The following is a 20,374-nucleotide window of genomic DNA, read 5'->3' on the forward strand; positions in this document are numbered from 1 at the left end:
ACAAGACCACCTAGAATAAATTGCTCCCATGATAAAGGACACATTAATTGCCTCTTATCCAAAATGTACTCTGGAAACTACAAAAAGTAGTTAACTTGCTTGGTCATTTATAGAGTACTATATCTTTTTTTAATGTTTTTTGTCATTGAATTAATCAATATTTTTTTTAAAAGTCCAATCGTTTTTCAATTTTTACATCCAACTCTCTCTCAAGAGTCATTGTCTTGCAATATAGGTAATATGTGGTTGGTAGTTATTCTACTTTTAATCTAGATGTGATACCAATTTCACAATATCACATGAGATCATTAGTCAATCAATTATTATCTCCTTCAACACATAACTATCCTTCAATTAGCTTTCAATTTTTTAGCTTTAAGCTTTGGAAGTTACGCAACACAATCCACACAATCATTCATAACATCAATATCCCTACATTATGGATGGGAGCTTTAGGGTTTCCATGCCAAAGGAAATAGCAGGATTAACACACAACTTGAAAGTAACATATTTAACCAACCATTTCGAAGCACAGAGTTTCTCATTTTTTAATTGTCCATCTAAAATATCAGTATGGATCACTCCAAATGCAATAGCAAGCTAAATACAAATATTGAAAGCAGTATATGTGACCAAGAATTTTCAAAAGTGAGACAGCTCAAAGGTTAAAGTTAAATTTAATACTTTTCACAAATTCAACGCCCATAGATATATTAGGTGTCATGTCATCTATTGGAAATTAAGCAAGCCAAATCAGGATTATCTCATTTATTTCACTTTCCCCTTTATTTAGGAGTAACTCTTTTGCATAAAGCTAATGCAAATGCACACAGGGTGGCCTAATATGATTTTTCCATTAGTCCCCCTCCCCCTTAGTTACATTGAATCCCCAAGTTTCGTCAATTCCAATCAAATACAAATTGCAATTTCGAGCAAAAAAAAATTTGTGGTATATGCATACTTGACCATAAGAAAATAGATAATAAACAAATTGCAGATTCAAGAAATAAGAGATTATCACCAAGAAACCCTCAGAAAATAACTAAATAATTTATGGAGTGAGGAGAGGGAGGATTACTAGGGAAATACCTTCTTGTTAGTTTGGGCATAATCCACCATATATTCATAAGCATTCACCTGAGCATTGACTCTCATTCCAGTTCCCTCCTTGAGAAGGAAAAATGCATCCATGACAATTATGGTGCCCCCGTCAGTGTTTCCCTACATATGACCCATGACCTATAATGTACCTCCAGACCTAAAATGCACCAACATCTTCAACAAAGCTAGTGTTGATATCTTCACTTTCTTGAAGTAATGAGGATCCTTGGCCCATGGCTTGTCCTGCTAAATATTTTTCTGATAAATTTCATCATAGTAATATATTGAACCAAACTTTGGAGAAGGACCATCCATGTTAACAATAGTATTCTCAATCTTCCATGTTTTCTATATTATTTTAGCAGAAAAGAGAAGCACTTGAGACCTCCATGTGATCAGTGCCTACTTTCAAATTAGAATAACCTGATCAGAATGTACAAAATGAATCAATACCCACTTCAAAATTACAAGACTCGCATAAGAATTTGTGAAGAAACTCAGTCCCCAATTCAAATCATGCCACCCTATTCAAAAATCTTGAGCACCCAATACAATTTGTGAAAACACCTCAATGCCCACTATGATTTGGCATTAAACTTTGGATGCACACAAAGTCCTTCATAGGAGTAGAGGAAAATAACAATGATGGATAGGGAAATTTCAAAGCTTTGCACTGGTTTTCATTCAAATTTTGGTATAGAGGTTTTCCAAAAGAAATTTGGTTTTCCTATGTAACTAATTTTTGCACAGCACACAGGGTATAATTCAATTGGTGATCAACTTGTTATGAAGTAATATGTAAAGCATGAGATTCAAAGTTCAAATTCTTGTGGGTTAGACAAAAAAAATAAATCATTTCATATCTCACCCACTCGTTTCTACAACCATATATAATTTAAAACCTAATATTAAAGATGGACTTTCGTGAGCTCATGTCCTTGATTTTACTTAAATTGGAAAAGGGATTGATTCATCATTGGATGTATGAAACTTAAACTAGTTTGATTTTTCCCGAGATTGAACATACATAAAATTAAAACCGCAACAAAATTTTCAATTGGGCTTCTAGATGTTCCATAATTTAAAGCCTTGAATGTGAAGGCCTTCGACTTCACACATACCTAAAGGACTCTTTTGCAATAGTAGATTTTACTGGAATTTTCAAGGCCAAAGTAGCATTTTCCCTTTGGAATTTGATCTCCAAGTTCCTTTTCCATTCTTAAGTTGGTGGTTCCCATGACCATATGCTCACTCTTTGATTGTTGGGGTTTTGTCATGACTTCAAAGATCAGATCTTTAAGCCCATGTGTTACATGATTTTCATGAAAAAAGGGGGTAGGGATGTAAATATAAATGAGTCAAATTTGATTTATAAAGTGTTATATGTATTAAGTTTATATATAATATAAAATTTTGTGTTACAATTACATAGTAAATATTTTATTTTAAATATAATAATTTATTAATTATATTAAATTATATATTATAATAATAATAAAACATATAAAAACATTTTTTCATTACAATATTATATTAAATTAAGGTAACTATGAAGGTATGCAGTTTCACTAGCTTAACTATGAAGACACAAGGTTTTAGTAGGTGTGACAGAAAACTTCCATAAGTGAATAGACTCCATATTTGATGGTGAAGTTTCATAATGGGGGAAATCTATCGTGTAGATCAATTTTGGTTTAATCAATATAATTTCATTGCTTAGGAATATGCCATGTATCAAGCCAAATAGATGTCGTAGATTTCCCTCTAGTTTATATGTTATAGTCTCCTTCTTGTTTTTTGAAGAATAGATTACCAAATGGTCTAATATAATGAGACCTTAATATAAACCATAAGGCATATAACAAGAAATAATATATATTAATTTCCAGCTTACCAAATCTTATATAATTTTTATTTGTAAACAAATTTCTATTAACCGTTAAAACCCTTCTATATCGGTTTCAAACTCTCTTTCTTGTCCCTCCTTCCAAAGGGAGTATAAAGTTATTATATATTGTAAATTTATACTCTATATTATATCGATTATTATAATTTTATCACTATAGATGGATTCATAAACCCATTTAAGGGGGTCATGAATCCATTTACCTAAATTTTAACATTACAGACAGATTTAGAGACCCCCTTAAAGGGGTATCTAAATTTTAACACCGTAGATGGATTCAAAGACCCTTTTAAGGTGGCTCTCTGAATCCATCTGCAATGTGAAGAAGAATCACAAAGCCATATAACCATATGCACAGCAAATTAACACACAAAAAATAAACTGGCGGAAAAGGTAGAGAGTCATCATGTGGTCTCTCACGCTCATGTACTTCACATTATTCAAAAAGGGTAATAATACATTTAAATACATGAGTAAGTGGTCTTAAGATAGTGTGTCTATCTTAGACTCACTTGGTTGAGACAATTTCTCAACTTACACACTAATTTAGGAGAGCTAGTTGGAGAGAATCTCTCATCCAAACTAGACTCCTTAGTTTGAGGAATTCTCATGATTTTATTTATTTAATTTAATAATTGGATTTATTATTGATTTTTAAGAGAGTGAGGCTAACATTCCCCCCCTAATGATAAATCAAAAATGAACAAGGAACCATCTTCCAAGTTATCAAGTTGATCCTCAAAAAACATTTTCTTGAAAAACCACCAAACCTTGATGTTGAAGAAACTACAATATGAAGAGACCATGAGTCAGCTGCATGACTGATTCATCTCTGAATGTCTCTTGACAACTCCATCATGTGTGAAGGCACAAAAGGATCCAACTGTCCTTTGCTTGAAAACAACATCCGATGTCCACTGACACAATTTGATGAACGCCCATTGGCGTATTTGCTGATGATGATCACCCACTGGCTGATGGAGATGCCCACTGGCTGCTTCGCTGATGTTGTCGAGACTTTCAGTCTGACAACCACTTGTTAATTTCATTGACATTTTCCCCCCTTTGTCAGCTGAAAGGAGAGGCAATCTTCTCCAAAATATATCTAAATTCCCCCCTTCAGGTGTAGGAGTATTTCACTGGTGTACTCCCCCGTTCAACTACATGAGAGTACCATCTTCATTTTTATTGTTCGCTGCAATATGTGTGGGTGAAGTCAATTGTAAAACTTATACAATTTTTTTACAGTTGACGACCATTCCTAATGATCAATCCATGCATAATTGATCTTTAATCTGATAGATTGGTCTTGTTTGCAACAATTCTCTGATGAATGATCCTTCTTGCCACAATGGTGACAAGGATGGACATCAAAACATTGATCTTCCAGATGACCAGTTCTTTGACAATGAAGGCATTTTGGTTTGAATGCAACTTCAGTTTGTGTACATGTCTGTTTGTCTGCAACTTTCTCATGGCTTGTTGATTGTATTTGATCAAGAAACCCTGCACTGATGAACTTGATCAGCTTAGAATAATTGGGGATATGCAAGTTGTTTTCATCTTTGTCATATCCTAATCCTCGTCGATTTTTGTTACTTTGAAGTTCTTCCCATGGCTTGATGATTGGTTTGGAAGAAAGTTGAACTGGATCAAGGACCACTTCGACACTTGAAGTTGGTTGGATCAGTGACTTGGAATCATCATTGGTATCTTCATTTGGACGAATGAAAGACTTGGAAACATCACTCTTCTATTGCAACTCATCTCTTTGAAGTTGCGACTCCAGTTGAAGAAACTTAATCATTTCATGTGCATGTTGAAGATGCACTTGAATATTAGCAAGAGTTGTTTTGTTGATGTTCACCATGTCACTCGCTGATGATAAAATCAAATTGTTAAGAATTTGGGACAGTTGAATGCGTGTTGCCATGTTAGCTTCCTCACTTTGAATTCAGGCTCGCAGGTATTGTTGCTTATTGTTGATGCTTTACTTGCTAGAGTTTTATAACTTGGTTGTTTGAACTCTTGATGTCACACTCGATTGATGACGATCACTTTGCTTGAATGCTTCACTGACACTTTGTGAATGCTTCAATCAACTTCACACTGGCTCATTTGTTGTAGATGTTGTGTGTTGAACTTTCGCACTTGATTTTGACACGCTCGCTTGATTTGTTACTTAAAACATTGTCTTGATTTGATGCTTACTTTGAAGAATTCACACTTGTTTGATGATGATTGCTTGCTAGATGGCTTGCTTGAACTTACTTGATTTATTACTGACACTTTGTGCTTTATTGAATGTACTCACTGAATGTGTTGATTTAAAAAAGGAAGGCTGTCAAACACTGTCAAAAATGCACCCAAGATACAAATGACAAGTTCAATCTTGATGACTCAGTTTACCTGACTTAATATATTCACCTTAACAATTCAAATTAGGATGTCGGTTAAAACCGAGAATGCACCCGTACAATTCAGTTAAAAAATGTTTATCTGCAAGTGATACAAAAAGTGTTGATGATGTTGATGTTGTTAGGCTTGAAATGCTTGATTTTGTAGCATCCTTAACTTGTTGGCATGAATTATCTGTTGTGAAATGTTGTTGTAGAATATTATTTTTATCAGGTCGATGATGTGACGCTTTGTGCTTGTGTACTTAAGCTTGATTTCAAGAGCTTGATTAAGCATAATAAAAAGAGAGTGATTTGATAATCTAAACACAAGTCATGCACACGCATTCATTACACACGGTGTACCTAAGATCCCCTTATTCAATTTCGAGTAGATCTAGGACACAAGAACCACAAAAAAAAAAAAAAATATGATTTATTGAGTAGTGAATTACATCAACCTTCAACTTCCCAAGAAATGATAATGCCAAACTCGTAACCCTTTGAAGCAACTTGTCTTTAAAAACTGACTCAACCTTCTAGAAAAAATATTCACTTATCTCTCCAAATACAAAATACTTATAACTCCAAAATGAAAAAATATACTCCTTATTTCTCCAAAATGTACAAAAATCACCTCTTACTTCTCACTCCAAAAAACTTATCACTCCATAATACAAAACACTTATTTCTCCAAAAAAAAAATTACCAACATTTATTATCTAAAAAAAACTCCTCTCTCCAATAATAAAATTTTTCTTTTCAAAAGTAATAACATTAATGTCTTCCACTGTATTATGTAAGAGGCCAACTGCAATTGATTCCCAATTTAATTCCTGCACTTCAACAATTTAATTCAGTAAATTCGCTTCCACACACTAACGACTCCATCGATCACAATGCTCCAAGAAACAAATCTAACTGATCCAATGGTTGTGGCATTCGAAGAGAGTAGTCGTAGAACTTTGGTGCTCCTTATGCAGCATGCACTTTATTGCAATCACTCCACCGAGGAATTGACTAAAAGAAACAACATGATGAACAAAAGCCAAAGTTCTAAACTGAGAATGGAATTGGGTGTCATACCTTCCACAAATTCTGAGAGATATACATTGAGATTAAGGATCATGCAACCATAGGGCTTGACTACTAAATTCTCGGACTTGGGCGATTTAAAAGTGAAGCACAATCTTTCTTCTGACAATATTTCTAAGATTTAAGTTCAGAGATGGGGATTTTCCTTCCGTCAATCTCCTCAACTGACCTGCTCATGCCATGCTTCAATCACTTTCACGATTTTATTATTATTGAACAAATCCGCTTAGTCTTATGAAGGCCTCCATGGAAGAAAAAAGTCCATTACACAAAAAAAACCAACAAATTCCTGAAATTTTGAAAAGAAAAGGTTTGTGTCTCTGAGGAGAATATATAAAAGAACCAGTCTTTTTCCGGAGTAGGAGCATATATAGATAGGGTGATCTTGTTCTCTCTAGAAGTGGTATTATTCCCGGTATTCTAGATCCACTGTTACTTCTGGTGAATTAATTTCCTGAACCTCCGCAGCTAGAGGTGATCTCTACTTCAATTCTCAGCATAATAAACTTCTGGAAAAGTCCCAGAAATTGAAAACCTTAATTTGATTGGCACTTTGAAATACACGAGAGGTGGTCTAGTTGAGCTGATGAACTCAAAAGATGTTATAATATCGAATCTTGTTCTGATGAATTCACCTTTCTGGAATGTACATCCCGTCTACTACAGCAACGTTGTGGTCCAGGGATTGATGACTATAGCTCAATCAGCGGAGGATACACACTGAATATACATATCATACAGAGGCAGTATACACATCGAAGGTTAATAGTTGCGCCCTCATTCGATCCGCTTATACCAATTGTTTTGTACACCCATTCGATCCATGTCATCGTTCGAAGCTCAATGTAGGCCTTTGCACGCTGCTCCTCTAGCTTACTACACCAAGAGCTCTGAAAATATTCAACAAAAAAGTTCCACCATAAATGCAGTGCTTAATGGCATGATATTTGCTCTTTCATACTCACATTAAAATTTCTCGCAGTCGACTGCACACATCTGTGACTCCGCAGATCCAGAGGCACACCTGGCTGCCCTCACGTGGCTCCAAAATAATCCACGATCTCCCTCAAAAGGACGACTTAGCATCTGGTGTTGTGGAACTCAGGGGCGATTTCACTGGCATCACACACTGGTCAAGTGGCTCAGATCTTTCCATAGTTCTGTGGCTCAACGCACAAGACAGTCAAACTGCTCCACCAAAAGAGAATACATAGTATTTGAATGCACAATCGATTCCTCAACAGGCTACAACTCTGATACCACATGAAGAAGAATCACAAAGCCATATAACCATATGCACAACAAATTAACACACAAAAATTAAACTAGCGGAAAAGGCAGAGAGCCATCATGTGGTCTCTCATGCTCATGTAATTCACATTATTCAAAAAATTTAATAATACATTTAAATACATGAGTAATTGGTCTTAAGATAGTGCGTCTATCTTAGACTCACTTGGTTGAGACAAGTTCTCAACTTACACACTAATTTAGGACAGCTAGTTGGAGAGAATCTCTCATCCAAACTAGACTCCTTAGTTTGAGGAATTCTCATGATTTTATTTATTTAATTTAATAATTGGATTTATTATTGATTTTTAAGAGAGTGAGGCTAACACAATGTTAAAATTTAGTGAAATATAACACTTTAGTATCAAAATTTCATTTTTCGATTTCCTGAGTGACAATTAAAAATGACTACCATAAATTACTAATTCATATATTTGTTGTACTTGTTAGTTGGTCATATTTTTATACTTGGACTATAGTAGTCGTTTATGTTAATCTTTTTTTTATTTTGTTACTTATTATCTAGTCATATACTATATTGGGTCACTTATCATCCAAGCGTATACTTTATCTCTAGACTAAATTAGTCATTTAAGTTAGTCGCTTTTAGTTGGGTCACTTAAAATTTCTCAAATTTATTAGTAATTCACTTGAAATAATTGTGGTGACTAGTCACTAATATCTCATTTTTTACTAGTGCCACATCCACCTGGACCTTTCCATCTTCCTCTTAGGCACCTCACCTTGCTTCCAAATTGTCTCTGAATTCACTCTGTTAAGGTAGATGAAGGACATTGTGGGCATCAACTCTAGTTCAAGGTAGAACTTTGAGGGATACTAGGCTTGGCTAAGGGGTTCCCACACCCTTCATTCACCTCCTTTTACCTTCATACACCTTCCTTTGCCTTCAAGACACCATTTTTGTCCTCAAAAATCTCTCAGACTCTCCTTCTATAGCAAAACAAGGCCTCTTGTAGCAATATAAGACCTCCTGTAACACCTCATATAGCATACATGTAGCACTGTTTTCTTCAACCAGTTTTGCTCCATATTTTGACTCTGGCATAGTTAAGTTGAATAATGGCCCCCACACTATGATTTGATGATTAGGGAAGACTCTAGGACCACTCCAACCTCATCCTTTCATCACTGCAACCATCAAATAACAAAACAGAGTTAGAATTAGTATTTTTCTTCATAGGTATGTTAAAGATTGGATTCCTCATTTTCAAGCAAGTGTGAGTAGATAAATGATGTATGCAAGTAGGTTATTGATTTAAATTAAGTGTGCAAGTAAAGTAGCATGATTTACTTTTGCAAATAGATTATCCTTTTTCCTTTCATGCAATTTCAATCAGCATTTACATTTGATGAATGGAATTTTCACCTTTGTAGTTAGAATCATGTTTGTTTATGCTTTCATAAGAAGTTTTCACTGTAATTAGTTGGAGGAGTGGTCTCTGAACACCTTAATCTGATTTCATGAATGAGGGTGACATGAGTAGAACCTAACTTGTTGTGCATATAGCATTGTCACCTCTAAGTTTGTATGAACCTCAGGTTGATAATTTAAGTTGAAAAGCCCTTGGGAGTTGTAACATCCTTGGTGCAATACCAGGGCTCAATAATGTGCTCCAAACGAATATTGTATGAAAAAATTTTCCTCTAGGAAGTTCAATTGCCAACTAACCACTTTGAGGAACACAAACCTTTTGGTGATTCATCTTCTAGTGTTAGGATTTTAGACCTATAATGTTATTTCTTTATTTTAAAATACCATTCTTTCATCCTCTTGTAATATTTTTTTCAAATGCATGTAAATTCCATCTCTCTCTCTTTAGAGGTAGCTACCACCATTGTAGCCAATTTGTGTTCTACAATATTTTTTTATTTTATTTATTAATAGAAGTTGGGTTTACACTATATTATTATGCTCTCTATTATACTTCTCTTCGTTTGTATTTCATTTCCTTTCCTATATTTTTTTCATTCCTTGTACAACCCAGAATAGTGGTATTAGAGAATTCTTACCCTTTTTGTTTCTTCATGTATGTCCAATATGAGGTCAAGGTATATATAGTTGGTTCTTGAGCTAGTTTCACTTGGAAAAAATCACTCTTTCAAAACAAATCAACCTCTCATTGAAAAGGAAAATAGAGATGATAGAGTAGGACATCCCATCAAGTTGTTTCTCTATGGAGCACTCACGTGATGATGAACGATTTCACCCAAATTCTTTGTAAACTTCCCACAATGACCAAGGCACCTTCAAAAAGAGGAAATTTTGGAGGACACCATTAAGTTACAATTTAACTTTGATATCCCATTGTTTGAAGGCCAACATAAATGTTGATGCTTTGGATAAATAGTTAAATATGTTGAAGGGCTATTATTTTGTCCCAAAAAATTTGACAAGGAAAAGATCAACTTCTTGCTCTTGAAATCCCTTCCGCATGTTAAAGATTGGTGGGAAGGTTATTGGGATAGACACAATGAAGATGACTTACAAAATTCAACGAAATACCCACTTATGAAGCTTTTGTTGATGCCCTCAACGAAAAATTCTACCTTTTATATAATTATGATGACGAGTATACAAAATGGACAACTCTATGACATGAGATATACTAGCTAGTGATGAAGTACGCCAATATTTTCCATACCTTGCACTTAAATTTGCATATCAGAGACTCCAAGTCACACTTGGTTCCAAAGTATCGTAGTGGTCGACATAGCTACATCCAAATGAAGATGGATTTCTTGGACATCTTCTCAGTAGGAGTTGCTTATTAATATACTATCAAAATTTAGCAAAAATTGAAGTAGTGGAATAAGAGAGTCAAAGTCTACAAATCCATAAAAATAAAATCCTAAAAAAGGTAGCCCAAACTCATAGAACAAGGGACAGAGAAAGGAGATCCAACCTTGAGACAACCAGGACAAGTCACAGGAAAAGAAGGGTAATGGGAAGTCGAAAAAGGACACTAAAAAGTGGTGTAAGTTTCAAAAAATCCCTTGGATCAACACTGATGAATGTTGCTTGAATCATTCATTGTTGGCTAATATTAAATGAAAAAAATATACTTTGTCTTTTATTTTGATTCAAAATAGGATAAAGGAAAGTGGGCCATCAATGCAGAATCTAGTGCTACCGTTGTAAATGCAAAGATCCAAACAGAAGAGCCAAAGGATCATAAAGAAGGGGGTCGACTCTTCCATTTAGAGATGTGGGTGAAGGGTACCCCACTATATTTCACTATTCACAATCATTATCCAAAAGAACCTAATCTCGATTGAGCTCATCAAGAGACTGAGGCTATAAACAATGCCACACCCCCATCCATACATCATTGGTTGGTTGAACCATGGGTGAGATATCTATGTCAGTCATCAATGCTTCCTATCCTATAGAATCAAGACCTTCTAATATGAGGTACTATGTGATGTAGTCCCACTCAAAATTTATGTTTTTCTTTTAGGACAACCTTATATGTGGAAATTTCATGTTTTTTATGAGCCTTGTCACGTAGTGTCATTGTTACTCTAGGAGGTAAGCTCTATAGCGTAACAAAGGCAGTTTCAACAACAATAATTTGTTTGATATTGACAAAGAAATTCCAAAAGGTAACCTCTCATACTGCAAAGTTTGTCCCATTCATGGTTTACTCATAAGGTGGAAGGAAGTTCATTGTAACCACCACAACCTTAGCATGGGGCCTCTCTACACAATAAAAGTAGGTGGAAAATATTGTAGAGACATACAAGGATATTTTTTCTCCACCTATGGGGGTTCCACTACCCTAACAGTTTAAACACTCAAGTAAATTGATACCAAGTGCTACTTTACCTAATAGCCCAATATATAGATGTTATCTCTTTGATATTGAGGAAATAAATCAATAGATTCATGAGCTCATCCAAAACATCCATATTAGACTAAGCTCCTCACCTTACAAGAGTCCAATTGTGTTGGTGCATAAGAAGGACAGGACATGGAGACTCAGTATTGAATAAAGATCTTTGAAAAAAATCATTATCAAGAGTATATACTTGATCCCACAGATTGACAATATTCTTGATTAGCTTAAGGGTGCCAAGATCTTTAGTAATATTGGTCTAAATTTAGGATACCACTAGGTTCCAGTTGAAAATATTAATGTATGGAAGACAACCTTCATAAGTAAATAATTCATTTTCGAGTGGTTGATCATGACCTTTGGCTTGAATAATGCTCCAACAACATTCATGAGGATGATGGATGATATCCTATGGTTTTTCACAAACTATTTTGTGGTTGTATATTTGGATGACATCCTCATATTTAGCAAAACCCAATAAGAACATTTGTAGCACATTCAATAGGTCTTGAGCACCCTACAACAACACCAATTGTATGCCAATTTGGAGTAATGCTCATTCTGCATGCATAAAATTTAATATTTGGGACACATCATGGATGAACATGGGGTGCATGTGGACCCATCCAAGATCCAATTCATTAGGGATTGGTTAGCCCCAACAAAATTAATAAGGCTCTGTAGTTTCTGTTGAGAAATGTAACTAGCATCGATCTTCATAATTGTATTTGAGTCATGATGTCATGTAGTTGTCAAAAGAAAGAAAAGAAAAAATATTTATAAGAATGGATTTCATGATTTATTTATTTTTTCTAGTTCAAAGCAACCATTGGGTTCTTCTAGGGTTTGTGTCATAAGTTATAGTCCTTGTCATCATGTAATAGACCCAACTTGGGCTTTGTATATCAATAAATGAATTTGTAATTGAGTCAAAATTGTAAGTTTAGCCTCCTCCACCAAGTCAGCCTCAAGAGAAGAAAAGCCAGCCTCATGAATAGATTCAACCACCTTGAAACCACTATAATAGAATTTCTACTCAACCTATTTGATTATCAATTCAACAAGTTTCAATTTGCAGTTGCAAGAGGAGAAAAGAATTATGAAATACTTAGAAAGAGAAGGAGAATCATAGAGAAGAGGAAGGAGACACTTGTCAAGCAAAAGGGAGTCGAAATTCTCTATTTTCTGACACACATGTGAAGAATATGAGCTGTAGAAGGGTTGAAGTTGTAAATATACAATAGGGCCAAAAATATAAAATGGGAGGACCGAAATCTAAGTTTGATGCAGGATTGAAGCAATTTAACTTAAGTCAAATTCTGGAGTTTGGATAATCATCTTGGGAGGATGACTTGGTGGATTGGAGGAGGTATTTGTCTTAGTAAAAAGGTATTGGTTGTCTCATTTAAATTGGTTCTAAAGAATATAAGAGAATTTTTAGCTTTTCCCCTAGAAGAGGGGTTTTTCCTGTTGAAAATGGAGCAAGAAAATTTATTTTTGACTTTGCCTTGGTCAAACTAGATTAAAATTTGAATTTCTATTTCAGTAGAATACTTGGAGGTAGTTAACTAGGGTGACATGGCTCTTTTCACTCACTTAAATTAGTAAATTCGAGTTGGAGACACTTGGTTTAGTTCTACATGATGATTGATTGCTAATTTGTAGCAAACTATTTTAGTTAATTTGAGCTATTTTCAGTTTAACTAGTTCTAACTGTCATAAGAACTAGTGGAGGTCAATTTGTGGATGTGTAACTTAAACCACACTCAATGATCAACTAGTTAACTGATCAATCAACCCAAAATAATTGTTGCATGCAGAGAATTCGAATTACCTAGTTGAGATGGATATTCCAAGGTAGTGGACTATTATTTGTAGCATATTCCCATGTGTACAGGTAGTGCATGGAGTCAGAGATTGACCTAAGGCTATTGTGCAATTCCTTGGTGTGAAATTCCTAAAAAATAGGAGCAATTTCCCAATGGAAAAACACAAGGAAATAGGAGCTTGGGAAGGCTTGAAATTGGCTAAGTGTTGGGCCAGGTTCAGTTAGTCAAGTAGAGAGATAGTGTATACACTTGCAGGGTGTGCTTAGGCTTGAGAAAGCATTGTATTTCTTCTATTTTCTCTTATTAATGCAATATAGATAGTAAGGGGTTTTGAGCAATTGCTTTCCCCTAGATAAATTTGTGTGTTTGTGTGATGTTTCCTTTTTCATGTGAATGGTTCTTGTTTTAGAGGGTGAATTAAATTCCGCAAGTCAGTAGAGTAGCTTCGAGTCTTGTGATTTATTAAATTTCATGAGCAATTTTGAATCTACACATTAATTTCTAAATGGTATCAAAGCTGGAATCACTATAGAGTAGAGATTTCAAAGTTGTCATTACAGGAGATTCGAATTTGAAGATAGTATTGCATGTTTTCTTTGGGACTAAGAAGATGGATTTCAATGGACTAAGGTTTGAGTATTTCCTTGAGGGAAGCTTGAATTATGTTGCATAGAAGAACCATATGGAGGAAGTACTAGAGGATAATGGCTTCAAGGAATTCTTTGATAATGATAGTATGAAACTAGCAGCAGTTGATGCTCAGAATCTAGTAGATTGGAAGAAGTGTGTTGCCAAGGCGAGGAGGATCATATTGGAGGAATTACCCGACCATATTGTCTCTAATATCCATGCGAAAGTGAAGGAAATTGAAGGATCTTAGGTGTGATAACGATGGTGAGTACGTGTGGAATGAGATTAAATTTTTTTGTGCAAAGGAAGGCTTTTGACGATAGTTGACAACACCCCATAACCCACAACAAAATGGGGTGGTTGAGAGTGTAGGAATTTACAGGGTAAGTTCCACAGACAGAACACCAAAGGAAACCACTCACAAACAGATCACAAATCAATACACCAGTACTTTTGACGTGGTTAAAACCCTCAAAGAGGGAAACAATCCACGGCCTGAGCCAACGCGGCCACTTCAGGCAATTTATTAATAAAAGAATGAAATTTTACATAAGCTTCTCTCATGAACAGTTAACCTACAAATGACCCTCCATGCTCTTTAAATAGAGATCATGGACCAATTGGGTGTTAAGCCATGGATCAAGTGTCGGTAATACCGAGGAGAGAATGAACCGTCGGATCACTACATATCGTGACCGTCGGATTGTAAGTTACAAAATGTACATAGTAAAGAAACACACTTTACCTAACTCTATACTAGACCAAGTTATACATAACTATTTCCTATGTGTCAGAATATCCTAACATCCCCCCTTAAGAACAACTTGGGATAGGATTGAAGGATTTACAAATATGACACAATAGGAGAAGGAAGGAGGCACTAGAGCCTATCCCCCCTTAGTGACAACTTCCTGAACTCCAACCATAAATCGAAGTTTAGTGAACTTCGCCTCTGTGAGAGCCTTTGTAAATATGTCTGCAACTTGATCATCTATTGAACAATATTGCACTTCAAGAACATGGTCATGGATGAGCTTTCTGATGAAGTGCATGTGTAGTTCAATGTGTTTGTTGTGCTGATGTTGGACTGGATCTTTGCATAGTTGAATGGCACTTTGATTATCACACCAAAGTGTAGTCGGATGTTTCTACTGAAAGCCAAACTCTGACAGGATCTGACGAAGCCACAAGGCTTCCTTACTAGCTTCCACGGCACCACGATACTCTGCTTCTACTGAAGAAAGAAAAATGGCACCTTGTTTCTTGCAAGCCCATGTAATAGGTCTTGAACCAAGAGTGAACACATAACCTGCAGTAGACTTCCGATCATCAGGGTCACCAGCCCAATCGGAATCAGTGAAACCAACCAATAGAGGAGATGCTTCGGCACTGTAATGAATCCCAAACTAAATTGTACCTCGAACATAACGAAGTATTCTTTTAGCTGCTTTCCAATGACTTTCACGTGGGTTTTTCATAAACCGAGCAACAAGGCCAGCGGCAAAGGAAAGGTCAGGACGAGTATGGGTTAGATACAAAAGTTTTCCTACAAGTTGACTGTATAAAGTAGCATCAACTTCAAGAGAAGTACAAGTGACTAAAAGTTTGACTCCAGACTGAAAGGGAGAAGGGGCTGGCTTACAGTCTTCCATGTGAAAATGGCGTAGAATATCACAAGCATACTTGGACTAGGAAAGGGAAATACCTTCCTTGGATTGCAAGACTTGAAGACCAAGAAAATAATGTAAGTGTCCTAAGTCTGTCATTTCAAACTTCCTTTTAAGGCTATACTTCACATGGTTTATAAGGTTGGGATTACTACCAGTCAGGATAAGATCATCAACATAAAGAACAAGAATGATAAGATACTTGCCCACTTTCTTGCTGTAGATAGTATTGTCAGAATGACACCTAGAAAAGCCATTTTCTAAAAGAAAGTTATCCACTTTGGCATACCAAGCTCGAGGAGTTTGCTTGAGACCATAAAGGGATTTCTTAAGCCGACATACAAGGTTGGAGTCTGTTTGTATAAAGCCAATAGGTTGTTCCATATAGATTTCTTCATGCAAGTCCCCATGCAAGAAGGCAGATTTAACATCCATCTGATGGACTTCCCATTTGAAAGAGGCAGCAAGGGAAAGAACAAGGAGGATAGAGTTCATTTTGGCAACAGGGGAGAAGGTTTTAATGTAGTCAATGCCTTAAACTTGTGAAAAACCCTTAGCAACAAGATGAGCTTTATGTTTATCAACTTTCCCATCTGGTCCATACTTGGTTCTATAAACCCATTTGCATCTAACAAGTTTTCGTCCCTTTGGTAGAGGAACAAGATCCCATGTATCATTTGCCAATAATGAATGATATTCTTCATTCATAGCTTCTTCCCAATCTGGATGGCCTGAAGCTTCTGCAAAGCTGTCAGGATCATAATTCATTGAAGCTTGAGCCAGTAAAGAAGAGGCTCTCTCGAACTGAGAACGTGTACGTCGCTGATCTGTAGGATCACCGGCAAGATCACCTGCTGCATCCCGAGTAGCATGGACCCATTTTGGAAGCTGAAGAGCTGAAGGAGGATCCTGAGAAGGTGGGGGAGGATTGTCATCCTCGCTTTCATCATCTTAAGAAGAAATATTTTCAAAAGTAGAAGAGATAGGAAGAGGTGGCACTTCCGCCAAACTAGGTTCGTAGGCCGATATATTTTCAGCAAACTTTACATCTCTTCTAATGATAACATTCTTGGACTTAAGTGGAATAAGTATATATCCTTTGACATCTTCAGAATATCCAACAAAAATACATTTTTCACTCTTAGGTTCTAAAGCTTTATGTTTCTCATCTGGAATATGGGCCCATTTTTCACTTCCAAAAACACGAAAGTGACTTACATCTGGTTTAATTGAGCTCCATGCTTCTTCTGGAGTGATATTCTTTAAAACCTTAGTAGGAGTGCGATTTATTATGTAATTTGCACAGTTAATTGCTTTTGCCCAATAATTAAGACTAAGTCCTTTAGATTGAAGCATACAATTAGCCATTTCCTTTAAGGTGTGATTCTTCCTTTTAGCTACACCATTTTGTTGTGGAGTATATGGAACAGTATGTTGCATTTGAATTCCATTCTCAGTGCAAAAGTTGATGAATTTGTTGTTAACATATTCTCTGCCATTATCAGATCTTAGCTTAAGAATTTGATGTCCAAATTGTTTTTCAACAAAGGCCTTTAAGGCAAAGAACATGTTAAATACTTCACTCTTGAGTTTTAAGAAGTATACCCAAGTGCGTCTGGAGAAATCATCAATGAAAGTTAAGAAATTATTGTAGCCAGAGAATGAAACAACTGGAAGTGGACCACATAAATCACTATGCACAAGTTGTAAAAGGGCTGAAGTGTGCCAAGAGGCACGTTTTTCAAAACTTTCCCGATGATTTTTTCCGAGTACACATCCGGAACAAACACCATCTCTGCAAGATACCATTGGAAGAATTGTCACCATATTTTCTTTACATAGATTCTGAAGAGAGCGATAGTTTAAGTGACCAAATCACTCATGCCAAAGTTTGCTCACTTCATCATTATGAGCAACAAATACCGAGGTAATATTTGATGACCCAAAGTTGTGAAACTTATACAACCTTGTAGAATCATCAGCAATGCCAGTAGCTAAAATCTATCTAGGATCTCTTAGGTCCTTAATTACAACATCGTGAGGTGAAAATTCAACGATTTTACCTTCACCTGAATGAGTTATCTGATATACAGATAGAAGGTTGCAAGATAAGGTTGGAACACATAATACATCATTAAACTGACCATTGTCTATATGAACAGTTCCAGTCCCTACAACACTAAGAGATCTATCATCACCAACATATATATTTTTGGTGTTACAATCATTTAAAGAAGAAAACATGGCTTTGTTTTTGGCCATGTGATAAGAATCTCTAGAATCAATGAGCCACTCATGAGAATGAGAAGAAGAAGATACATTTAGTGCATAGCCAGACCGAGATGCTTGACAACCACAAGCAGAAAGTGTCATTCCTGAAGATGAAGTTGAAGTTGAAGAGTGCTCCAAATGGATATTATGCTTCTTCATTGCTGCTTCCAAGGCTTCCTTCTTCTTAAAGCATTTGGATTCTAAGTGGCCATCTCGATTACAAAAGTTGCAATGTCTATCAGTCTTCTTCCCTTTGTTTTTATTAGTCTTATCATTTTGTTGAAATGATTTTTCATTTTGAGGCTGAAATTGCTTAGGACCCTTGTTTGGTTTAGGACCATTCCTTTTAGGATACAACTTCTTAGGATTCTTTGAATTTGGTTGCTGCTGGGTGGGTAACGCTTTCTTAGAAGAGTTTCCAAGATGAAGAAGACCAAGGTGTAAGAGTTTTTCTTGTTCTCTTATTAAAGAATCAAAGGAAGGTGACTTGTAGTCTTGTCCTTGAGAAATGAAGGCTTCTCTTATAGAATGGAAATGGAAACAAACACAGAGTAGGGTGGTCCCAACTTAATAAGAATGGAATAGATAAGGTTACTATCTTCTTTCTTAACCTTAACACCTTCCAAGAGAAGTCTAAGGGTCTTGAACTTGGACAAAAAATCTTCAATGCAAGAAAAATTATCGGGGTCCAATGTAAGCAACTCATTTTCAAGTTGATGGGCTCTAAGTTCATTTTTGATTCCAAAAACTTTAGTAATCTGTTTCAATGCTTCATCAAGAGTATCAAGTTCTGCAATATGAAATCTAAGATCTAGAAAAATAGACATCCCTATCAACCCACGTGCTTGATCTTGCCTATTTTCCCATTTAGCTGCCTTATCTTCATCTTTCGGTTTGGTTTCTTAGCGTGAGGCTATTATGTAGAGACCTTTACTTCTAAGTAAATCCACAATGTAGGACCACCATTGGAAGTAGTTGGTGCTGTCAAGAATAACTTGGCATGGACTTTCCATTTTAACAGAAACTGAAGCTATAGATGCTGAAACTAAGTGTTCCAATGGAAATATCTCAAAAAATTAGGCTGTTTCAAAAAAATCGGCTTCCAGATGAAGAAGTTATGGCTTTTTGAAGAAAATTTGATGAAGATGTCGACGAAGTGCGGGAATGTGTGGAAATGAAAAATCTGCCCCCACAAAAAGGAAACTTGAACTCAAGACCTCTACTCTCATAAATTAGCTTTGGACCAAGTGATCTAATCAAAAAGTTTGAGAGAGAGAGAGAGAGAGAGCGGGGGAGGTTGAAGCTTTGGGTTGCGTGCTTGCTTTGAGAAAGCTCTTTTTCCCTACAAAACAAAAAACACAAAACCCAACACGGACATACAAAGAGCATACGCAGAAATGAAAGGTATAGATCCGGTAATAAAAAAACAAAATGCTAAATAAGCCGAAACCGAAATAAATAGAGAGAAAATAACTATAAACTGCAAATAAACATTGTATACCTCCAGATCTTAAAATTGACATAGCTAGGGCTACCGGAAACCTTTTCGCATGAAACGAAAGGGGTTCCTCACTGGAACAGATGCTCCTAACACAATAGAGCAGTCCCCTTGGCCCGAAAGTAGTCAGAAATAGTAGATCTAGGAAACGACAGTCAGATGCAGTTCTACCGGCTTCAGATTTGGATCACCAATGGACGCGGCCCTCAAATAGCTCTGATACCATGTAGGAATTTACAGGGTAAGTTCCTCAGAAAGAAAACCAAAGGACACCGTTCACAAACAGATCACAGATCAATACACCAGTACTTTTGACGGGTTAAAACCCTCAAAGAGGGAAACAGTCCACGGCCTGAGCCAACGCGGCCACTTCAGGAAATTTATTAATAAAAGAATGAAATTTTACATAAGCTTCTCTCATGAACAGTTAACCTACAAATGAACCTCCATGCTCTTTAAATAGAGATCATGGACCAATCGGGTGTTAAGCCACGGATCAAGTGTCGGTAATACCGAGGAGAGAATGAACCGTTGGATCACTACATATCGTGACCGTCGGATTGTAAGTTACAAAATGTACATAGTAAAGAAACACACTTTACCTAACTCTATACTAGACCAAGTTATACTTAACTATTTCCTATGTGTCGGAATATCCTAACAGAGAGGAAGAACAAAAGTATTGTAGGATAATCATGGGAAATTTTTTTCATGACCAAAGCCTACCTCTACACTTGTGGGATGGAGCATGCAACAAAACGGTCTATTTGCGGACTAGGAGTCCTCACAAGATTCTTGGCATGAGTACACCAGAGGAAGATTTTTCAGGGAAGA

The 20,374-nt window shown here is 36.1% G+C and overlaps 1 pseudogene; it reads right to left on the minus strand.

The window, feature by feature from the left end:
* Positions 1-20,374, minus strand: part of LOC149262666 (COP9 signalosome complex subunit 5b-like) — an 80,756-nt pseudogene that overhangs the window by 23,534 nt on the left and 36,848 nt on the right.

The sequence above is a fragment of the Pinus tabuliformis genome, chromosome 6 (genome assembly GCF_031772625.1).
Source record: "Pinus tabuliformis cultivar Carrire ecotype Pingquan chromosome 6, CPIR1, whole genome shotgun sequence".
In the NCBI taxonomy this organism is placed as follows: Eukaryota; Viridiplantae; Streptophyta; class Pinopsida; order Pinales; family Pinaceae; genus Pinus; species Pinus tabuliformis.